The 21,745-nt window shown below is 56.1% G+C and overlaps 12 non-coding genes across 12 annotated transcripts; all 12 read left to right on the plus strand.

Moving 5' to 3' along the window:
• The first annotated feature begins 595 nt into the window (after positions 1 to 595).
• LOC136143425 (small nucleolar RNA SNORD116) lies at positions 596 to 687 on the plus strand. The gene has a single exon (XR_010658016.1). It is a non-coding gene; the product is annotated as a small nucleolar RNA SNORD116 (small nucleolar RNA).
• A 1,177-nt stretch (positions 688 to 1,864) lies between these two features.
• On the plus strand, positions 1,865 to 1,957 carry LOC136143437 (small nucleolar RNA SNORD116). The gene has a single exon (XR_010658028.1). It is a non-coding gene; the product is annotated as a small nucleolar RNA SNORD116 (small nucleolar RNA).
• Positions 1,958 to 4,392: 2,435 nt separating this feature from the next.
• On the plus strand, positions 4,393 to 4,484 carry LOC136143436 (small nucleolar RNA SNORD116). Its single transcript, XR_010658027.1, has one exon. It is a non-coding gene; the product is annotated as a small nucleolar RNA SNORD116 (small nucleolar RNA).
• A 1,178-nt stretch (positions 4,485 to 5,662) lies between these two features.
• Positions 5,663 to 5,755, plus strand: LOC136143438 (small nucleolar RNA SNORD116). The gene has a single exon (XR_010658029.1). It is a non-coding gene; the product is annotated as a small nucleolar RNA SNORD116 (small nucleolar RNA).
• Positions 5,756 to 8,190: 2,435 nt separating this feature from the next.
• LOC136143447 (small nucleolar RNA SNORD116) lies at positions 8,191 to 8,282 on the plus strand. Its single transcript, XR_010658038.1, has one exon. It is a non-coding gene; the product is annotated as a small nucleolar RNA SNORD116 (small nucleolar RNA).
• A 1,181-nt stretch (positions 8,283 to 9,463) lies between these two features.
• LOC136143439 (small nucleolar RNA SNORD116) lies at positions 9,464 to 9,556 on the plus strand. Its single transcript, XR_010658030.1, has one exon. It is a non-coding gene; the product is annotated as a small nucleolar RNA SNORD116 (small nucleolar RNA).
• A 2,435-nt stretch (positions 9,557 to 11,991) lies between these two features.
• On the plus strand, positions 11,992 to 12,083 carry LOC136143453 (small nucleolar RNA SNORD116). Its single transcript, XR_010658043.1, has one exon. It is a non-coding gene; the product is annotated as a small nucleolar RNA SNORD116 (small nucleolar RNA).
• A 1,181-nt stretch (positions 12,084 to 13,264) lies between these two features.
• LOC136143440 (small nucleolar RNA SNORD116) lies at positions 13,265 to 13,357 on the plus strand. Its single transcript, XR_010658031.1, has one exon. It is a non-coding gene; the product is annotated as a small nucleolar RNA SNORD116 (small nucleolar RNA).
• A 2,435-nt stretch (positions 13,358 to 15,792) lies between these two features.
• LOC136143454 (small nucleolar RNA SNORD116) lies at positions 15,793 to 15,884 on the plus strand. Its single transcript, XR_010658044.1, has one exon. It is a non-coding gene; the product is annotated as a small nucleolar RNA SNORD116 (small nucleolar RNA).
• Positions 15,885 to 17,065: 1,181 nt separating this feature from the next.
• Positions 17,066 to 17,158, plus strand: LOC136143441 (small nucleolar RNA SNORD116). Its single transcript, XR_010658032.1, has one exon. It is a non-coding gene; the product is annotated as a small nucleolar RNA SNORD116 (small nucleolar RNA).
• Positions 17,159 to 19,593: 2,435 nt separating this feature from the next.
• LOC136143426 (small nucleolar RNA SNORD116) lies at positions 19,594 to 19,685 on the plus strand. Its single transcript, XR_010658017.1, has one exon. It is a non-coding gene; the product is annotated as a small nucleolar RNA SNORD116 (small nucleolar RNA).
• A 1,181-nt stretch (positions 19,686 to 20,866) lies between these two features.
• LOC136143442 (small nucleolar RNA SNORD116) lies at positions 20,867 to 20,959 on the plus strand. The gene has a single exon (XR_010658033.1). It is a non-coding gene; the product is annotated as a small nucleolar RNA SNORD116 (small nucleolar RNA).
• Positions 20,960 to 21,745: the final 786 nt, after the last annotated feature.

Below are 21,745 nucleotides of genomic sequence, written 5' to 3' on the forward strand. Positions count from 1 at the left end.
AGCGGGGCTCTTTCTCCCGATGGCCACAGGCCCTGAAGGCGTCTGCTCTACGTTGCTTTCACATTTGCCTGCAGGCACACAGGCAAGATGGGCAGCAAGTGAAATGTTGAGGGGAGATAGAGTACTCATCGCTGGGTGGTATCGCCCTTTCCCTCGGTGCCCCCGTGCACCCTCCTCACTGACGCGTGTGTTCTCTCACCCCAAGCCAGGTGGAATGCCAAGAAAGGAATTCCAGCAGCAGAGCAACCTGGGGCCATCCGTATAATCCGCGCTTCCCGGTGAAGTGAGGAGGAGGAGTCTCGCAAGGGTGTTGGGGTGCATTCCACGAGGATCCTGATTTAACCCTTGTTGCGGTAAGCAGCACTTCTGTGCTAAAACCTAGAGGTTTCACCACGGGAACCTGTGCAACGGGGCTATACCCTCACCTTCCGACCTTTTCTCGGGGAGCACGAGCTTCGACGCCCTGAGAACTGGCTGCATTTCCTGCTCCAATGGCTCGGCTCTGGCCGCTTGCATATGCTGACATGATTCAGCTCGATGGGTGTCCCATGGTGGAATCTGCAACTTTCCATGTCCAGCGTTTGAGCATGTGCTTGGATCGATGATGACCCCCACTAATGCATTCCTTGGAAATCTGAACAAAATGAGTGAGAAACCACTACCGTCTCCTCATTGGAACTGAGGTCCAGCACGTAGCTCCCAAAAGGAAAGGAGGGAGAGGTTGACGTCGCGTTTGCTGCCGTGAGAGTCCACAGCCACGTTGTTCAAGTTGAGGGTTGTGGCCGTCTCATGGGGAGAAGAGCCATTGGGAAAGGAGCCTGGGATGCCAATCCATGCGGGAAGGCTGGGGACAGCGTGCCGTCTCTGGGTTCCTTGGTCGAGCCAGGGCTTCTGTCCCCTGCCACGGACGAGCATGCGGATAGGAAAGGAAGCGTGAACCGTTGGTGGTCCATTCGACTGCACTTGAGTTCTACAGGCCGCCGCCACCGGCTACTCGTTGCCTTGTGCCCTCAGAGAAAGGGAAGTCTATGCTCAGGGTGAGAGCAGGATTCCTGGCCTAAGGCAGGCTTCCTTGTCATGTGTTCCTTGGGCGACCAGATGCAGTTTAGGTTTCTCGTGATGAGAGGAGAAATCCAATGGGCCATTGTCCCCGGGAGGTTGGCCAAGCTGACGGCTCCTCCTCGGGTTGTGTCCTGCTTGTGTGTGCTGCGTGAAGGGGCTAGAAAAGGCCTTAGTCAATCTTAGTCACGGCAGGCTTCTCTGGTGAGGCGTGGCTCTGGCATCTTTCCGTGACACATTGGGATCCCGGGGGAGAGAGAATATCAAGCCGAGTGAAAAAGACACGTGTGATGGCTGGCTAAGCCCGCAGGTTTACTGGTGGGTGGATAGATGGACGGTGGCCCTAGGGATCCCGGAACACACTTTCCCTTGTTGCGCCCGTGCACCCTCCTCAAGTACGCGTGTGTTCTCTCAGCCCGGATCAGGTGGAATACCAAGGAAGGAGTACCAGCAGCAGAGCAGCCTGGGGCCATCCGTATAATTCGTGATGACCGGTGAAGTGAGAAGGAGTCTTGCAGGGGTGTTGGCGCACATTCCGTGAGGATCCTGGTTTAAACCTTGTTGCGGTAAGCGGCACCTCTTTGCTAAAACCTAGAGGTTTGGCTACGGTAAATTGAAAAAGGGGGACACACTCACTTGCTGGCCTTTTCTCGGGGAACACGAGCTTTGATGCCCTGAGAACTGGCTGCATTTCCTGCTCCATTGCTCGACACTGGCCGCTTCTGTTTGCTGACCTGATTCAGCTCGCTGGCCGTCCCGTGATGGAATCTGCAACTTTGCATGTCCAAGGTTTGAGCATGTGCTTGGATCGACGATGACTCCCACAAGTGTATTCCCCGGAAATCTGAAAAAAAATGAGTGAGAAACCCCTACCGTCACCTCATTGGAACTGAGGTCCAGCATGTGGCTCCAATAAGGACAGTAGGGAGAGGTTCACATTGCATGTGCTGCTGTGTGTGTCCACGGCCACGTTGTTCAAGTGGAGGGCTGTGGCCATCTCATGGGGAGAAAAGCCACTGGGAATGGAGCCTGGGATGCCAATTCAGGTGGGAAGCCTAGGGAGAGCGTGCCGTCTGTGGGCTCCTTGGTCTAGCCAGGACTGCTGTCCGCTGCCACTGTTAAGCATGTGGGTAGCAGAGGAAGTGCGAGCCATTGGTGGTCCTCTCGCCTGTACTTGAGTTCTACAAGCCGCCCCCACCGTCTGGTCGTTGCCTTGCGCCCTCACAGAAACAAGTCTCTCTGCCCATGGTCAGAGCAGGACTCCTGGCCTAGGGAAGGCTTCTTTGACACGATCTGCTTCGGAGACCAGATGCAGTTTAGGTTCCTCCTGATGAGGGGAGAAATCCAATGGGCCATTGTCCCCGGCAGGTGGGCCAAGCTGATGGCTCCTCCTCGGGGTGTGTCCGGCCTGTGTGTGCTCTGTGAAGAGGCTAGAAAATGCCTTAGTTAAGATAAGTCACAGCAAGCTTCTTTGGTGAGGGGTGGCTCTGGCATCTTTCCGTGACACGTTGGGATCCCCGTGGAGGGGGAAGGGCAAGGTGAGTGAAAAAGACACGTGAGACGGCTGGCAAAGCCCACATGTTTACTGGTGGGTGGAGAGCTCGACAGAATCCATGGAGCGTTTGGAGGCATGTGTAGAGAGGGAACACGGGAGCTCATTTGTGGACTGTCCCGCCCTTTTCCTCTCCTTGTTCGATTAACTTCATGGCGGGTCCCCGTGCTAGCGAATGGTTGCCTTCGTGGCACAGTATGGTTTCTTCTCATGGGGGAGGATTTGGAGGCCGTGAGGTGTTTGTCCCTGTCTGTCCACGTTCCCCCTGTGTTGAAGATGTGAAGGTGTTCCTCAGTACAGCCCAGCATCTTTAATACACCCAGCCCACATAGCGATCCCTGAGGATTGCAGATCTTCCCGGAGGTCATTGGGCACAACTAGGCGGAAAGAAGGGAGTTGGCTGCCGAGGAACAGCTACAGCTTTAAGGGCAGGAGAGGATGTGTGGTGCGGGGGTCATTTTTCCTGCCACCCGCTGGTGCGTCCAGACTGTAGTATCCGGCGTGCCTGGCCACAGGCCAGACAAGTCATAGCGGTTCAAGTGTCTAGGCTGTTGGCTGGGTTCTCTCATTGCACGGCTGTGGGTAACACGTTGCTTCTAGAAGACCTGGGCCTCACGGTTTCTCCGAGGGCACGTCACCGACGGGCCCAGAGTGCGAAAGTGCCAGCCACCACTGCAGGTGGCCCAATGGCTGTAACTCTTTGCTCTGCCACTTTGCGCACTGGAATGGCTCCCACGCCATCAGGCTGCAAGTGTTTTCCCCGCCGCGCTAGGCATCGGAATGGTTCGCATGCCATAAACTTTGTGTGTGGGCCAAGGTTAGGTCATCTGTCTTAACAGCAGGCCGGGAAGTATGCCTGCTGGTGAGTCTCCCTTGATCAGTCCAGGCGTTCCTCACGTACCCTTTGTCCCGGGTCCCTACGAGCCCCTTTTGATGGAGGCCGTCATATTCGGCCAAGGGCCCTTCCCTTGTGGAAGATCTGTTCCCCTTCAGTGCGCATCCTTTTAGTGGAAGCATATGTGCCAAGGGCGGATGAGTTCACCTGCAGGGCACTGACTCTTAGTCTGAGGGGGCACAGTTGCCCTGACGGGGTCTCAGGGGTTGAGGAAGACATCCTTTTCCTGTGCTGGAGGGGAGAGTGCTCAGGAGAGGAGTTGCAGGGCCTGAGAGCAGGGGGTGGTTGGACAACGGGGCTCTTTCTCCCGATGGCCACAGGCCCTGAAGGCGTCTGCTCTACGTTGCTTTCACATTTGCCTGCAGGCACACAGGCAAGATGGGCAGCAAGTGAAATGTTGAGGGGAGATAGAGTACTCATCGCTGGGTGGTATCGCCCTTTCCCTCGGTGCCCCCGTGCACCCTCCTCACTGACGCGTGTGTTCTCTCACCCCAAGCCAGGTGGAATGCCAAGAAAGGAATTCCAGCAGCAGAGCAACCTGGGGCCATCCGTATAATCCGCGCTTCCCGGTGAAGTGAGGAGGAGGAGTCTCGCAAGGGTGTTGGGGTGCATTCCACGAGGATCCTGATTTAACCCTTGTTGCGGTAAGCAGCACTTCTGTGCTAAAACCTAGAGGTTTCACCACGGGAACCTGTGCAACGGGGCTATACCCTCACCTTCCGACCTTTTCTCGGGGAGCACGAGCTTCGACGCCCTGAGAACTGGCTGCATTTCCTGCTCCAATGGCTCGGCTCTGGCCGCTTGCATATGCTGACATGATTCAGCTCGATGGGTGTCCCATGGTGGAATCTGCAACTTTCCATGTCCAGCGTTTGAGCATGTGCTTGGATCGATGATGACCCCCACTAATGCATTCCTTGGAAATCTGAACAAAATGAGTGAGAAACCACTACCGTCTCCTCATTGGAACTGAGGTCCAGCACGTAGCTCCCAAAAGGAAAGGAGGGAGAGGTTGACGTCGCGTTTGCTGCCGTGAGAGTCCACAGCCACGTTGTTCAAGTTGAGGGTTGTGGCCGTCTCATGGGGAGAAGAGCCATTGGGAAAGGAGCCTGGGATGCCAATCCATGCGGGAAGGCTGGGGACAGCGTGCCGTCTCTGGGTTCCTTGGTCGAGCCAGGGCTTCTGTCCCCTGCCACGGACGAGCATGCGGATAGGAAAGGAAGCGTGAACCGTTGGTGGTCCATTCGACTGCACTTGAGTTCTACAGGCCGCCGCCACCGGCTACTCGTTGCCTTGTGCCCTCAGAGAAAGGGAAGTCTATGCTCAGGGTGAGAGCAGGATTCCTGGCCTAAGGCAGGCTTCCTTGTCATGTGTTCCTTGGGCGACCAGATGCAGTTTAGGTTTCTCGTGATGAGAGGAGAAATCCAATGGGCCATTGTCCCCGGGAGGTTGGCCAAGCTGACGGCTCCTCCTCGGGTTGTGTCCTGCTTGTGTGTGCTGCGTGAAGGGGCTAGAAAAGGCCTTAGTCAATCTTAGTCACGGCAGGCTTCTCTGGTGAGGCGTGGCTCTGGCATCTTTCCGTGACACATTGGGATCCCGGGGGAGAGAGAATATCAAGCCGAGTGAAAAAGACACGTGTGATGGCTGGCTAAGACGGCAGGTTTACTGGTGGGTGGATAGATGGACGGTGGCCCTAGGGATCCCGGAACACACTTTCCCTTGTTGCGCCCGTGCACCCTCCACAAGTACGCGTGTGTTCTCTCAGCCCGGATCAGGTGGAATACCAAGGAAGGAGTACCAGCAGCAGAGCAGCCTGGGGCCATCCGTATAATTCGTGATGACCGGTGAAGTGAGAAGGAGTCTTGCAGGGGTGTTGGCGCACATTCCGTGAGGATCCTGGTTTAAACCTTGTTGCGGTAAGCGGCACTTCTTTGCTAAAGCCTAGAGGTTTGGCTACGGTAAATTGAAAAAGGGGAGACACACTCACTTGCTGGCCTTTTCTCGGGGAACACGAGCTTTGATGCCCTGAGAACTGGCTGCATTTCCTGCTCCATTGCTCGACACTGGCCGCTTCTGTATGCTGACCTGATTCAGCTCGCTGGCCGTCCCGTGATGGAATCTGCAACTTTGCATGTCCAAGGTTTGAGCATGTGCTTGGATCGACGATGACTCCCACAAGTGTATTCCCCGGAAATCTGAAAAAAAATGAGTGAGAAACCCCTACCGTCACCTCATTGGAACTGAGGTCCAGCATGTGGCTCCAATAAGGACAGTAGGGAGAGGTTCACATTGCATGTGCTGCTGTGTGTGTCCACGGCCACGTTGTTCAAGTGGAGGGCTGTGGCCATCTCATGGGGAGAAAAGCCACTGGGAATGGAGCCTGGGATGCCAATTCAGGTGGGAAGCCTAGGGAGAGCGTGCCGTCTGTGGGCTCCTTGGTCTAGCCAGGACTGCTGTCCGCTGCCACTGTTAAGCATGTGGGTAGCAGAGGAAGTGCGAGCCATTGGTGGTCCTCTCGCCTGTACTTGAGTTCTACAAGCCGCCCCCACCGTCTGGTCGTTGCCTTGCGCCCTCACAGAAACAAGTCTCTCTGCCCATGGTCAGAGCAGGACTCCTGGCCTAGGGAAGGCTTCTTTGACACGATCTGCTTCGGAGACCAGATGCAGTTTAGGTTCCTCCTGATGAGGGGAGAAATCCAATGGGCCATTGTCCCCGGCAGGTGGGCCAAGCTGATGGCTCCTCCTCGGGGTGTGTCCGGCCTGTGTGTGCTCTGTGAAGAGGCTAGAAAATGCCTTAGTTAAGATAAGTCACAGCAAGCTTCTTTGGTGAGGGGTGGCTCTGGCATCTTTCCGTGACACGTTGGGATCCCCGTGGAGGGGGAAGGGCAAGGTGAGTGAAAAAGACACGTGAGACGGCTGGCAAAGCCCACATGTTTACTGGTGGGTGGAGAGCTCGACAGAATCCATGGAGCGTTCGGAGGCATGTGTAGAGAGGGAACACGGGAGCTCATTTGTGGACTGTCCCGCCCTTTTCCTCTCCTTGTTCGATTAACTTCATGGCGGGTCCCCGTGCTAGCGAATGGTTGCCTTCGTGGCACAGTATGGTTTCTTCTCATGGGGGAGGATTTGGAGGCCGTGAGGTGTTTGTCCCTGTCTGTCCACGTTCCCCCTGTGTTGAAGATGTGAAGGTGTTCCTCAGTACAGCCCAGCATCTTTAATACACCCAGCCCACATAGCGATCCCTGAGGATTGCAGATCTTCCCGGAGGTCATTGGGCACAACTAGGCGGAAAGAAGGGAGTTGGCTGCCGAGGAACAGCTACAGCTTTAAGGGCAGGAGAGGATGTGTGGTGCGGGGGTCATTTTTCCTGCCACCCGCTGGTGCGTCCAGACTGTAGTATCCGGCGTGCCTGGCCACAGGCCAGACAAGTCATAGCGGTTCAAGTGTCTAGGCTGTTGGCTGGGTTCTCTCATTGCACGGCTGTGGGTAACACGTTGCTTCTAGAAGACCTGGGCCTCACGGTTTCTCCGAGGGCACGTCACCGACGGGCCCAGAGTGCGAGAGTGCCAGCCACCACTGCAGGTGGCCCAATGGCTGTAACTCTTTGCTCCGCCACTTTGCGCACTGGAATGGCTCCCACGCCATCAGGCTGCAAGTGTTTTCCCCGCCGCGCTAGGCATCAGAATGGTTCGCATGCCATAAACTTTGTGTGTGGGCCAAGGTTAGGTCATCTGTCTTAACAGCAGGCCGGGAAGTATGCCTGCTGGTGAGTCTCCCTTGATCAGTCCAGGCGTTCCTCACGTACCCTTTGTCCCGGGTCCCTACGAGCCCCTTTTGATGGAGGCCGTCATATTCGGCCAAGGGCCCTTCCCTTGTGGAAGATCTGTTCCCCTTCAGTGCGCATCCTTTTAGTGGAAGCATATGTGCCAAGGGCGGATGAGTTCACCTGCAGGGCACTGACTCTTAGTCTGAGGGGGCACAGTTGCCCTGACGGGGTCTCAGGGGTTGAGGAAGACATCCTTTTCCTGTGCTGGAGGGGAGAGTGCTCAGGAGAGGAGTTGCAGGGCCTGAGAGCAGGGGGTGGTTGGACAACGGGGCTCTTTCTCCCGATGGCCACAGGCCCTGAAGGCGTCTGCTCTACGTTGCTTTCACATTTGCCTGCAGGCACACAGGCAAGATGGGCAGCAAGTGAAATGTTGAGGGGAGATAGAGTACTCATCGCTGGGTGGTATCGCCCTTTCCCTCGGTGCCCCCGTGCACCCTCCTCACTGACGCGTGTGTTCTCTCACCCCAAGCCAGGTGGAATGCCAAGAAAGGAATTCCAGCAGCAGAGCAACCTGGGGCCATCCGTATAATCCGCGCTTCCCGGTGAAGTGAGGAGGAGGAGTCTCGCAAGGGTGTTGGGGTGCATTCCACGAGGATCCTGATTTAACCCTTGTTGCGGTAAGCAGCACTTCTGTGCTAAAACCTAGAGGTTTCACCACGGGAACCTGTGCAACGGGGCTATACCCTCACCTTCCGACCTTTTCTCGGGGAGCACGAGCTTCGACGCCCTGAGAACTGGCTGCATTTCCTGCTCCAATGGCTCGGCTCTGGCCGCTTGCATATGCTGACATGATTCAGCTCGATGGGTGTCCCATGGTGGAATCTGCAACTTTCCATGTCCAGCGTTTGAGCATGTGCTTGGATCGATGATGACCCCCACTAATGCATTCCTTGGAAATCTGAACAAAATGAGTGAGAAACCACTACCGTCTCCTCATTGGAACTGAGGTCCAGCACGTAGCTCCCAAAAGGAAAGGAGGGAGAGGTTGACGTCGCGTTTGCTGCCGTGAGAGTCCACAGCCACGTTGTTCAAGTTGAGGGTTGTGGCCGTCTCATGGGGAGAAGAGCCATTGGGAAAGGAGCCTGGGATGCCAATCCATGCGGGAAGGCTGGGGACAGCGTGCCGTCTCTGGGTTCCTTGGTCGAGCCAGGGCTTCTGTCCCCTGCCACGGACGAGCATGCGGATAGGAAAGGAAGCGTGAACCGTTGGTGGTCCATTCGACTGCACTTGAGTTCTACAGGCCGCCGCCACCGGCTACGCGTTGCCTTGTGCCCTCAGAGAAAGGGAAGTCTATGCTCAGGGTGAGAGCAGGATTCCTGGCCTAAGGCAGGCTTCCTTGTCATGTGTTCCTTGGGCGACCACATGCAGTTTAGGTTTCTCGTGATGAGAGGAGAAATCCAATGGGCCATTGTCCCCGGGAGGTTGGCCAAGCTGACGGCTCCTCCTCGGGTTGTGTCCTGCTTGTGTGTGCTGCGTGAAGGGGCTAGAAAAGGCCTTAGTCAATCTTAGTCACGGCAGGCTTCTCTGGTGAGGCGTGGCTCTGGCATCTTTCCGTGACACATTGGGATCCCGGGGGAGAGAGAATATCAAGCCGAGTGAAAAAGACACGTGTGATGGCTGGCTAAGCCCGCAGGTTTACTGGTGGGTGGATAGATGGACGGTGGCCCTAGGGATCCCGGAACACACTTTCCCTTGTTGCGCCCGTGCACCCTCCTCAAGTACGCGTGTGTTCTCTCAGCCCGGATCAGGTGGAATACCAAGGAAGGAGTACCAGCAGCAGAGCAGCCTGGGGCCATCCGTATAATTCGTGATGACCGGTGAAGTGAGGAGAAGGAGTCTTGCAGGGGTGTTGGCGCACATTCCGTGAGGATCCTGGTTTAAACCTTGTTGCGGTAAGCGGCACTTCTTTGCTAAAGCCTAGAGGTTTGGCTACGGTAAATTGAAAAAGGGGAGACACACTCACTTGCTGGCCTTTTCTCGGGGAACACGAGCTTTGATGCCCTGAGAACTGGCTGCATTTCCTGCTCCATTGCTCGACACTGGCCGCTTCTGTATGCTGACCTGATTCAGCTCGCTGGCCGTCCCGTGATGGAATCTGCAACTTTGCATGTCCAAGGTTTGAGCATGTGCTTGGATCGACGATGACTCCCACAAGTGTATTCCCCGGAAATCTGAAAAAAAATGAGTGAGAAACCCCTACCGTCACCTCATTGGAACTGAGGTCCAGCATGTGGCTCCAATAAGGACAGTAGGGAGAGGTTCACATTGCATGTGCTGCTGTGTGTGTCCACGGCCACGTTGTTCAAGTGGAGGGCTGTGGCCATCTCATGGGGAGAAAAGCCACTGGGAATGGAGCCTGGGATGCCAATTCAGGTGGGAAGCCTAGGGAGAGCGTGCCGTCTGTGGGCTCCTTGGTCTAGCCAGGACTGCTGTCCGCTGCCACTGTTAAGCATGTGGGTAGCAGAGGAAGTGCGAGCCATTGGTGGTCCTCTCGCCTGTACTTGAGTTCTACAAGCCGCCCCCACCGTCTGGTCGTTGCCTTGCGCCCTCACAGAAACAAGTCTCTCTGCCCATGGTCAGAGCAGGACTCCTGGCCTAGGGAAGGCTTCTTTGACACGATCTGCTTCGGAGACCAGATGCAGTTTAGGTTCCTCCTGATGAGGGGAGAAATCCAATGGGCCATTGTCCCCGGCAGGTGGGCCAAGCTGATGGCTCCTCCTCGGGGTGTGTCCGGCCTGTGTGTGCTCTGTGAAGAGGCTAGAAAATGCCTTAGTTAAGATAAGTCACAGCAAGCTTCTTTGGTGAGGGGTGGCTCTGGCATCTTTCCGTGACACGTTGGGATCCCCGTGGAGGGGGAAGGGCAAGGTGAGTGAAAAAGACACGTGAGACGGCTGGCAAAGCCCACATGTTTACTGGTGGGTGGAGAGCTCGACAGAATCCATGGAGCGTTTGGAGGCATGTGTAGAGAGGGAACACGGGAGCTCATTTGTGGACTGTCCCGCCCTTTTCCTCTCCTTGTTCGATTAACTTCATGGCGGGTCCCCGTGCTAGCGAATGGTTGCCTTCGTGGCACAGTATGGTTTCTTCTCATGGGGGAGGATTTGGAGGCCGTGAGGTGTTTGTCCCTGTCTGTCCACGTTCCCCCTGTGTTGAAGATGTGAAGGTATTCCTCAGTACAGCCCAGCATCTTTAATACACCCAGCCCACATAGCGATCCCTGAGGATTGCAGATCTTCCCGGAGGTCATTGGGCACAACTAGGCGGAAAGAAGGGAGTTGGCTGCCGAGGAACAGCTACAGCTTTAAGGGCAGGAGAGGATGTGTGGTGCGGGGGTCATTTTTCCTGCCACCCGCTGGTGCGTCCAGACTGTAGTATCCGGCGTGCCTGGCCACAGGCCAGACAAGTCATAGCGGTTCAAGTGTCTAGGCTGTTGGCTGGGTTCTCTCATTGCACGGCTGTGGGTAACACGTTGCTTCTAGAAGACCTGGGCCTCACGGTTTCTCCGAGGGCACGTCACCGACGGGCCCAGAGTGCGAGAGTGCCAGCCACCACTGCAGGTGGCCCAATGGCTGTAACTCTTTGCTCCGCCACTTTGCGCACTGGAATGGCTCCCACGCCATCAGGCTGCAAGTGTTTTCCCCGCCGCGCTAGGCATCGGAATGGTTCGCATGCCATAAACTTTGTGTGTGGGCCAAGGTTAGGTCATCTGTCTTAACAGCAGGCCGGGAAGTATGCCTGCTGGTGAGTCTCCCTTGATCAGTCCAGGCGTTCCTCACGTACCCTTTGTCCCGGGTCCCTACGAGCCCCTTTTGATGGAGGCCGTCATATTCGGCCAAGGGCCCTTCCCTTGTGGAAGATCTGTTCCCCTTCAGTGCGCATCCTTTTAGTGGAAGCATATGTGCCAAGGGCGGATGAGTTCACCTGCAGGGCACTGACTCTTAGTCTGAGGGGGCACAGTTGCCCTGACGGGGTCTCAGGGGTTGAGGAAGACATCCTTTTCCTGTGCTGGAGGGGAGAGTGCTCAGGAGAGGAGTTGCAGGGCCTGAGAGCAGGGGGTGGTTGGACAACGGGGCTCTTTCTCCCGATGGCCACAGGCCCTGAAGGCGTCTGCTCTACGTTGCTTTCACATTTGCCTGCAGGCACACAGGCAAGATGGGCAGCAAGTGAAATGTTGAGGGGAGATAGAGTACTCATCGCTGGGTGGTATCGCCCTTTCCCTCGGTGCCCCCGTGCACCCTCCTCACTGACGCGTGTGTTCTCTCACCCCAAGCCAGGTGGAATGCCAAGAAAGGAATTCCAGCAGCAGAGCAACCTGGGGCCATCCGTATAATCCGCGCTTCCCGGTGAAGTGAGGAGGAGGAGTCTCGCAAGGGTGTTGGGGTGCATTCCACGAGGATCCTGATTTAACCCTTGTTGCGGTAAGCAGCACTTCTGTGCTAAAACCTAGAGGTTTCACCACGGGAACCTGTGCAACGGGGCTATACCCTCACCTTCCGACCTTTTCTCGGGGAGCACGAGCTTCGACGCCCTGAGAACTGGCTGCATTTCCTGCTCCAATGGCTCGGCTCTGGCCGCTTGCATATGCTGACATGATTCAGCTCGATGGGTGTCCCATGGTGGAATCTGCAACTTTCCATGTCCAGCGTTTGAGCATGTGCTTGGATCGATGATGACCCCCACTAATGCATTCCTTGGAAATCTGAACAAAATGAGTGAGAAACCACTACCGTCTCCTCATTGGAACTGAGGTCCAGCACGTAGCTCCCAAAAGGAAAGGAGGGAGAGGTTGACGTCGCGTTTGCTGCCGTGAGAGTCCACAGCCACGTTGTTCAAGTTGAGGGTTGTGGCCGTCTCATGGGGAGAAGAGCCATTGGGAAAGGAGCCTGGGATGCCAATCCATGCGGGAAGGCTGGGGACAGCGTGCCGTCTCTGGGTTCCTTGGTCGAGCCAGGGCTTCTGTCCCCTGCCACGGACGAGCATGCGGATAGGAAAGGAAGCGTGAACCGTTGGTGGTCCATTCGACTGCACTTGAGTTCTACAGGCCGCCGCCACCGGCTACTCGTTGCCTTGTGCCCTCAGAGAAAGGGAAGTCTATGCTCAGGGTGAGAGCAGGATTCCTGGCCTAAGGCAGGCTTCCTTGTCATGTGTTCCTTGGGCGACCACATGCAGTTTAGGTTTCTCGTGATGAGAGGAGAAATCCAATGGGCCATTGTCCCCGGGAGGTTGGCCAAGCTGACGGCTCCTCCTCGGGTTGTGTCCTGCTTGTGTGTGCTGCGTGAAGGGGCTAGAAAAGGCCTTAGTCAATCTTAGTCACGGCAGGCTTCTCTGGTGAGGCGTGGCTCTGGCATCTTTCCGTGACACATTGGGATCCCGGGGGAGAGAGAATATCAAGCCGAGTGAAAAAGACACGTGTGATGGCTGGCTAAGCCCGCAGGTTTACTGGTGGGTGGATAGATGGACGGTGGCCCTAGGGATCCCGGAACACACTTTCCCTTGTTGCGCCCGTGCACCCTCCTCAAGTACGCGTGTGTTCTCTCAGCCCGGATCAGGTGGAATACCAAGGAAGGAGTACCAGCAGCAGAGCAGCCTGGGGCCATCCGTATAATTCGTGATGACCGGTGAAGTGAGGAGAAGGAGTCTTGCAGGGGTGTTGGCGCACATTCCGTGAGGATCCTGGTTTAAACCTTGTTGCGGTAAGCGGCACTTCTTTGCTAAAGCCTAGAGGTTTGGCTACGGTAAATTGAAAAAGGGGAGACACACTCACTTGCTGGCCTTTTCTCAGGGAACACGAGCTTTGATGCCCTGAGAACTGGCTGCATTTCCTGCTCCATTGCTCGACACTGGCCGCTTCTGTATGCTGACCTGATTCAGCTCGCTGGCCGTCCCGTGATGGAATCTGCAACTTTGCATGTCCAAGGTTTGAGCATGTGCTTGGATCGACGATGACTCCCACAAGTGTATTCCCCGGAAATCTGAAAAAAAATGAGTGAGAAACCCCTACCGTCACCTCATTGGAACTGAGGTCCAGCATGTGGCTCCAATAAGGACAGTAGGGAGAGGTTCACATTGCATGTGCTGCTGTGTGTGTCCACGGCCACGTTGTTCAAGTGGAGGGCTGTGGCCATCTCATGGGGAGAAAAGCCACTGGGAATGGAGCCTGGGATGCCAATTCAGGTGGGAAGCCTAGGGAGAGCGTGCCGTCTGTGGGCTCCTTGGTCTAGCCAGGACTGCTGTCCGCTGCCACTGTTAAGCATGTGGGTAGCAGAGGAAGTGCGAGCCATTGGTGGTCCTCTCGCCTGTACTTGAGTTCTACAAGCCGCCCCCACCGTCTGGTCGTTGCCTTGCGCCCTCACAGAAACAAGTCTCTCTGCCCATGGTCAGAGCAGGACTCCTGGCCTAGGGAAGGCTTCTTTGACACGATCTGCTTCGGAGACCAGATGCAGTTTAGGTTCCTCCTGATGAGGGGAGAAATCCAATGGGCCATTGTCCCCGGCAGGTGGGCCAAGCTGATGGCTCCTCCTCGGGGTGTGTCCGGCCTGTGTGTGCTCTGTGAAGAGGCTAGAAAATGCCTTAGTTAAGATAAGTCACAGCAAGCTTCTTTGGTGAGGGGTGGCTCTGGCATCTTTCCGTGACACGTTGGGATCCCCGTGGAGGGGGAAGGGCAAGGTGAGTGAAAAAGACACGTGAGACGGCTGGCAAAGCCCACATGTTTACTGGTGGGTGGAGAGCTCGACAGAATCCATGGAGCGTTTGGAGGCATGTGTAGAGAGGGAACACGGGAGCTCATTTGTGGACTGTCCCGCCCTTTTCCTCTCCTTGTTCGATTAACTTCATGGCGGGTCCCCGTGCTAGCGAATGGTTGCCTTCGTGGCACAGTATGGTTTCTTCTCATGGGGGAGGATTTGGAGGCCGTGAGGTGTTTGTCCCTGTCTGTCCACGTTCCCCCTGTGTTGAAGATGTGAAGGTGTTCCTCAGTACAGCCCAGCATCTTTAATACACCCAGCCCACATAGCGATCCCTGAGGATTGCAGATCTTCCCGGAGGTCATTGGGCACAACTAGGCGGAAAGAAGGGAGTTGGCTGCCGAGGAACAGCTACAGCTTTAAGGGCAGGAGAGGATGTGTGGTGCGGGGGTCATTTTTCCTGCCACCCGCTGGTGCGTCCAGACTGTAGTATCCGGCGTGCCTGGCCACAGGCCAGACAAGTCATAGCGGTTCAAGTGTCTAGGCTGTTGGCTGGGTTCTCTCATTGCACGGCTGTGGGTAACACGTTGCTTCTAGAAGACCTGGGCCTCACGGTTTCTCCGAGGGCACGTCACCGACGGGCCCAGAGTGCGAAAGTGCCAGCCACCACTGCAGGTGGCCCAATGGCTGTAACTCTTTGCTCCGCCACTTTGCGCACTGGAATGGCTCCCACGCCATCAGGCTGCAAGTGTTTTCCCCGCCGCGCTAGGCATCGGAATGGTTCGCATGCCATAAACTTTGTGTGTGGGCCAAGGTTAGGTCATCTGTCTTAACAGCAGGCCGGGAAGTATGCCTGCTGGTGAGTCTCCCTTGATCAGTCCAGGCGTTCCTCACGTACCCTTTGTCCCGGGTCCCTACGAGCCCCTTTTGATGGAGGCCGTCATATTCGGCCAAGGGCCCTTCCCTTGTGGAAGATCTGTTCCCCTTCAGTGCGCATCCTTTTAGTGGAAGCATATGTGCCAAGGGCGGATGAGTTCACCTGCAGGGCACTGACTCTTAGTCTGAGGGGGCACAGTTGCCCTGACGGGGTCTCAGGGGTTGAGGAAGACATCCTTTTCCTGTGCTGGAGGGGAGAGTGCTCAGGAGAGGAGTTGCAGGGCCTGAGAGCAGGGGGTGGTTGGACAACGGGGCTCTTTCTCCCGATGGCCACAGGCCCTGAAGGCGTCTGCTCTACGTTGCTTTCACATTTGCCTGCAGGCACACAGGCAAGATGGGCAGCAAGTGAAATGTTGAGGGGAGATAGAGTACTCATCGCTGGGTGGTATCGCCCTTTCCCTCGGTGCCCCCGTGCACCCTCCTCACTGACGCGTGTGTTCTCTCACCCCAAGCCAGGTGGAATGCCAAGAAAGGAATTCCAGCAGCAGAGCAACCTGGGGCCATCCGTATAATCCGCGCTTCCCGGTGAAGTGAGGAGGAGGAGTCTCGCAAGGGTGTTGGGGTGCATTCCACGAGGATCCTGATTTAACCCTTGTTGCGGTAAGCAGCACTTCTGTGCTAAAACCTAGAGGTTTCACCACGGGAACCTGTGCAACGGGGCTATACCCTCACCTTCCGACCTTTTCTCGGGGAGCACGAGCTTCGACGCCCTGAGAACTGGCTGCATTTCCTGCTCCAATGGCTCGGCTCTGGCCGCTTGCATATGCTGACATGATTCAGCTCGATGGGTGTCCCATGGTGGAATCTGCAACTTTCCATGTCCAGCGTTTGAGCATGTGCTTGGATCGATGATGACCCCCACTAATGCATTCCTTGGAAATCTGAACAAAATGAGTGAGAAACCACTACCGTCTCCTCATTGGAACTGAGGTCCAGCACGTAGCTCCCAAAAGGAAAGGAGGGAGAGGTTGACGTCGCGTTTGCTGCCGTGAGAGTCCACAGCCACGTTGTTCAAGTTGAGGGTTGTGGCCGTCTCATGGGGAGAAGAGCCATTGGGAAAGGAGCCTGGGATGCCAATCCATGCGGGAAGGCTGGGGACAGCGTGCCGTCTCTGGGTTCCTTGGTCGAGCCAGGGCTTCTGTCCCCTGCCACGGACGAGCATGCGGATAGGAAAGGAAGCGTGAACCGTTGGTGGTCCATTCGACTGCACTTGAGTTCTACAGGCCGCCGCCACCGGCTACTCGTTGCCTTGTGCCCTCAGAGAAAGGGAAGTCTATGCTCAGGGTGAGAGCAGGATTCCTGGCCTAAGGCAGGCTTCCTTGTCATGTGTTCCTTGGGCGACCACATGCAGTTTAGGTTTCTCGTGATGAGAGGAGAAATCCAATGGGCCATTGTCCCCGGGAGGTTGGCCAAGCTGACGGCTCCTCCTCGGGTTGTGTCCTGCTTGTGTGTGCTGCGTGAAGGGGCTAGAAAAGGCCTTAGTCAATCTTAGTCACGGCAGGCTTCTCTGGTGAGGCGTGGCTCTGGCATCTTTCCGTGACACATTGGGATCCCGGGGGAGAGAGAATATCAAGCCGAGTGAAAAAGACACGTGTGATGGCTGGCTAAGCCCGCAGGTTTACTGGTGGGTGGATAGATGGACGGTGGCCCTAGGGATCCCGGAACACACTTTCCCTTGTTGCGCCCGTGCACCCTCCTCAAGTACGCGTGTGTTCTCTCAGCCCGGATCAGGTGGAATACCAAGGAAGGAGTACCAGCAGCAGAGCAGCCTGGGGCCATCCGTATAATTCGTGATGACCGGTGAAGTGAGGAGAAGGAGTCTTGCAGGGGTGTTGGCGCACATTCCGTGAGGATCCTGGTTTAAACCTTGTTGCGGTAAGCGGCACTTCTTTGCTAAAGCCTAGAGGTTTGGCTACGGTAAATTGAAAAAGGGGAGACACACTCACTTGCTGGCCTTTTCTCGGGGAACACGAGCTTTGATGCCCTGAGAACTGGCTGCATTTCCTGCTCCATTGCTCGACACTGGCCGCTTCTGTATGCTGACCTGATTCAGCTCGCTGGCCGTCCCGTGATGGAATCTGCAACTTTGCATGTCCAAGGTTTGAGCATGTGCTTGGATCGACGATGACTCCCACAAGTGTATTCCCCGGAAATCTGAAAAAAAATGAGTGAGAAACCCCTACCGTCACCTCATTGGAACTGAGGTCCAGCATGTGGCTCCAATAAGGACAGTAGGGAGAGGTTCACATTGCATGTGCTGCTGTGTGTGTCCACGGCCACGTTGTTCAAGTGGAGGGCTGTGGCCATCTCATGGGGAGAAAAGCCACTGGGAATGGAGCCTGGGATGCCAATTCAGGTGGGAAGCCTAGGGAGAGCGTGCCGTCTGTGGGCTCCTTGGTCTAGCCAGGACTGCTGTCCGCTGCCACTGTTAAGCATGTGGGTAGCAGAGGAAGTGCGAGCCATTGGTGGTCCTCTCGCCTGTACTTGAGTTCTACAAGCCGCCCCCACCGTCTGGTCGTTGCCTTGCGCCCTCACAGAAACAAGTCTCTCTGCCCATGGTCAGAGCAGGACTCCTGGCCTAGGGAAGGCTTCTTTGACACGATCTGCTTCGGAGACCAGATGCAGTTTAGGTTCCTCCTGATGAGGGGAGAAATCCAATGGGCCATTGTCCCCGGCAGGTGGGCCAAGCTGATGGCTCCTCCTCGGGGTGTGTCCGGCCTGTGTGTGCTCTGTGAAGAGGCTAGAAAATGCCTTAGTTAAGATAAGTCACAGCAAGCTTCTTTGGTGAGGGGTGGCTCTGGCATCTTTCCGTGACACGTTGGGATCCCCGTGGAGGGGGAAGGGCAAGGTGAGTGAAAAAGACACGTGAGACGGCTGGCAAAGCCCACATGTTTACTGGTGGGTGGAGAGCTCGACAGAATCCATGGAGCGTTTGGAGGCATGTGTAGAGAGGGAACACGGGAGCTCATTTGTGGACTGTCCCGCCCTTTTCCTCTCCTTGTTCGATTAACTTCATGGCGGGTCCCCGTGCTAGCGAATGGTTGCCTTCGTGGCACAGTATGGTTTCTTCTCATGGGGGAGGATTTGGAGGCCGTGAGGTGTTTGTCCCTGTCTGTCCACGTTCCCCCTGTGTTGAAGATGTGAAGGTGTTCCTCAGTACAGCCCAGCATCTTTAATACACCCAGCCCACATAGCGATCCCTGAGGATTGCAGATCTTCCCGGAGGTCATTGGGCACAACTAGGCGGAAAGAAGGGAGTTGGCTGCCGAGGAACAGCTACAGCTTTAAGGGCAGGAGAGGATGTGTGGTGCGGGGGTCATTTTTCCTGCCACCCGCTGGTGCGTCCAGACTGTAGTATCCGGCGTGCCTGGCCACAGGCCAGACAAGTCATAGCGGTTCAAGTGTCTAGGCTGTTGGCTGGGTTCTCTCATTGCACGGCTGTGGGTAACACGTTGCTTCTAGAAGACCTGGGCCTCACGGTTTCTCCGAGGGCACGTCACCGACGGGCCCAGAGTGCGAAAGTGCCAGCCACCACTGCAGGTGGCCCAATGGCTGTAACTCTTTGCTCCGCCACTTTGCGCACTGGAATGGCTCCCACGCCATCAGGCTGCAAGTGTTTTCCCCGCCGCGCTAGGCATCGGAATGGTTCGCATGCCATAAACTTTGTGTGTGGGCCAAGGTTAGGTCATCTGTCTTAACAGCAGGCCGGGAAGTATGCCTGCTGGTGAGTCTCCCTTGATCAGTCCAGGCGTTCCTCACGTACCCTTTGTCCCGGGTCCCTACGAGCCCCTTTTGATGGAGGCCGTCATATTCGGCCAAGGGCCCTTCCCTTGTGGAAGATCTGTTCCCCTTCAGTGCGCATCCTTTTAGTGGAAGCATATGTGCCAAGGGCGGATGAGTTCACCTGCAGGGCACTGACTCTTAGTCTGAGGGGGCACAGTTGCCCTGACGGGGTCTCAGGGGTTGAGGAAGACATCCTTTTCCTGTGCTGGAGGGGAGAGTGCTCAGGAGAGGAGTTGCAGGGCCTGAGAGCAGGGGGTGGTTGGACAACGGGGCTCTTTCTCCCGATGGCCACAGGCCCTGAAGGCGTCTGCTCTACGTTGCTTTCACATTTGCCTGCAGGCACACAGGCAAGATGGGCAGCAAGTGAAATGTTGAGGGGAGATAGAGTACTCATCGCTGGGTGGTATCGCCCTTTCCCTCGGTGCCCCCGTGCACCCTCCTCACTGACGCGTGTGTTCTCTCACCCCAAGCCAGGTGGAATGCCAAGAAAGGAATTCCAGCAGCAGAGCAACCTGGGGCCATCCGTATAATCCGCGCTTCCCGGTGAAGTGAGGAGGAGGAGTCTCGCAAGGGTGTTGGGGTGCATTCCACGAGGATCCTGATTTAACCCTTGCTGCGGTAAGCAGCACTTCTGTGCTAAAACCTAGAGGTTTCACCACGGGAACCTGTGCAACGGGGCTATACCCTCACCTTCCGACCTTTTCTCGGGGAGCACGAGCTTCGACGCCCTGAGAACTGGCTGCATTTCCTGCTCCAATGGCTCGGCTCTGGCCGCTTGCATATGCTGACATGATTCAGCTCGATGGGTGTCCCATGGTGGAATCTGCAACTTTCCATGTCCAGCGTTTGAGCATGTGCTTGGATCGATGATGACCCCCACTAATGCATTCCTTGGAAATCTGAACAAAATGAGTGAGAAACCACTACCGTCTCCTCATTGGAACTGAGGTCCAGCACGTAGCTCCCAAAAGGAAAGGAGGGAGAGGTTGACGTCGCGTTTGCTGCCGTGAGAGTCCACAGCCACGTTGTTCAAGTTGAGGGTTGTGGCCGTCTCATGGGGAGAAGAGCCATTGGGAAAGGAGCCTGGGATGCCAATCCATGCGGGAAGGCTGGGGACAGCGTGCCATCTCTGGGTTCCTTGGTCGAGCCAGGGCTTCTGTCCCCTGCCACGGACGAGCATGCGGATAGGAAAGGAAGCGTGAACCGTTGGTGGTCCATTCGACTGCACTTGAGTTCTACAGGCCGCCGCCACCGGCTACTCGTTGCCTTGTGCCCTCAGAGAAAGGGAAGTCTATGCTCAGGGTGAGAGCAGGATTCCTGGCCTAAGGCAGGCTTCCTTGTCATGTGTTCCTTGGGCGACCACATGCAGTTTAGGTTTCTCGTGATGAGAGGAGAAATCCAATGGGCCATTGTCCCCGGGAGGTTGGCCAAGCTGACGGCTCCTCCTCGGGTTGTGTCCTGCTTGTGTGTGCTGCGTGAAGGGGCTAGAAAAGGCCTTCGTCAATCTTAGTCACGGCAGGCTTCTCTGGTGAGGCGTGGCTCTGGCATCTTTCCGTGACACATTGGGATCCCGGGGGAGAGAGAATATCAAGCCGAGTGAAAAAGACACGTGTGATGGCTGGCTAAGCCCGCAGGTTTACTGGTGGGTGGATAGATGGACGGTGGCCCTAGGGATCCCGGAACACACTTTCCCTTGTTGCGCCCGTGCACCCTCCTCAAGTACGCGTGTGTTCTCTCAGCCCGGATCAGGTGGAATACCAAGGAAGGAGTACCAGCAGCAGAGCAGCCTGGGGCCATCCGTATAATTCGTGATGACCGGTGAAGTGAGGAGAAGGAGTCTTGCAGGGGTGTTGGCGCACATTCCGTGAGGATCCTGGTTTAAACCTTGTTGCGGTAAGCGGCACTTCTTTGCTAAAGCCTAGAGGTTTGGCTACGGTAAATTGAAAAAGGGGAGACACACTCACTTGCTGGCCTTTTCTCGGGGAACACGAGCTTTGATGCCCTGAGAACTGGCTGCATTTCCTGCTCCATTGCTCGACACTGGCCGCTTCTGTATGCTGACCTGATTCAGCTCGCTGGCCGTCCCGTGATGGAATCTGCAACTTTGCATGTCCAAGGTTTGAGCATGTGCTTGGATCGACGATGACTCCCACAAGTGTATTCCCCGGAAATCTGAAAAAAAATGAGTGAGAAACCCCTACCGTCACCTCATTGGAACTGAGGTCCAGCATGTGGCTCCAATAAGGACAGTAGGGAGAGGTTCACATTGCATGTGCTGCTGTGTGTGTCCACGGCCACGTTGTTCAAGTGGAGGGCTGTGGCCATCTCATGGGGAGAAAAGCCACTGGGAATGGAGCCTGGGATGCCAATTCAGGTGGGAAGCCTAGGGAGAGCGTGCCGTCTGTGGGCTCCTTGGTCTAGCCAGGACTGCTGTCCGCTGCCACTGTTAAGCATGTGGGTAGCAGAGGAAGTGCGAGCCATTGGTGGTCCTCTCGCCTGTACTTGAGTTCTACAAGCCGCCCCCACCGTCTGGTCGTTGCCTTGCGCCCTCACAGAAACAAGTCTCTCTGCCCATGGTCAGAGCAGGACTCCTGGCCTAGGGAAGGCTTCTTTGACACGATCTGCTTCGGAGACCAGATGCAGTTTAGGTTCCTCCTGATGAGGGGAGAAATCCAATGGGCCATTGTCCCCGGCAGGTGGGCCAAGCTGATGGCTCCTCCTCGGGGTGTGTCCGGCCTGTGTGTGCTCTGTGAAGAGGCTAGAAAATGCCTTAGTTAAGATAAGTCACAGCAAGCTTCTTTGGTGAGGGGTGGCTCTGGCATCTTTCCGTGACACGTTGGGATCCCCGTGGAGGGGGAAGGGCAAGGTGAGTGAAAAAGACACGTGAGACGGCTGGCAAAGCCCACATGTTTACTGGTGGGTGGAGAGCTCGACAGAATCCATGGAGCGTTTGGAGGCATGTGTAGAGAGGGAACACGGGAGCTCATTTGTGGACTGTCCCGCCCTTTTCCT

The sequence above is a fragment of the Phocoena phocoena genome, unplaced genomic scaffold (assembly GCF_963924675.1).
Source record: "Phocoena phocoena unplaced genomic scaffold, mPhoPho1.1 SCAFFOLD_372, whole genome shotgun sequence".
NCBI classification, from domain to species: Eukaryota; Metazoa; Chordata; class Mammalia; order Artiodactyla; family Phocoenidae; genus Phocoena; species Phocoena phocoena.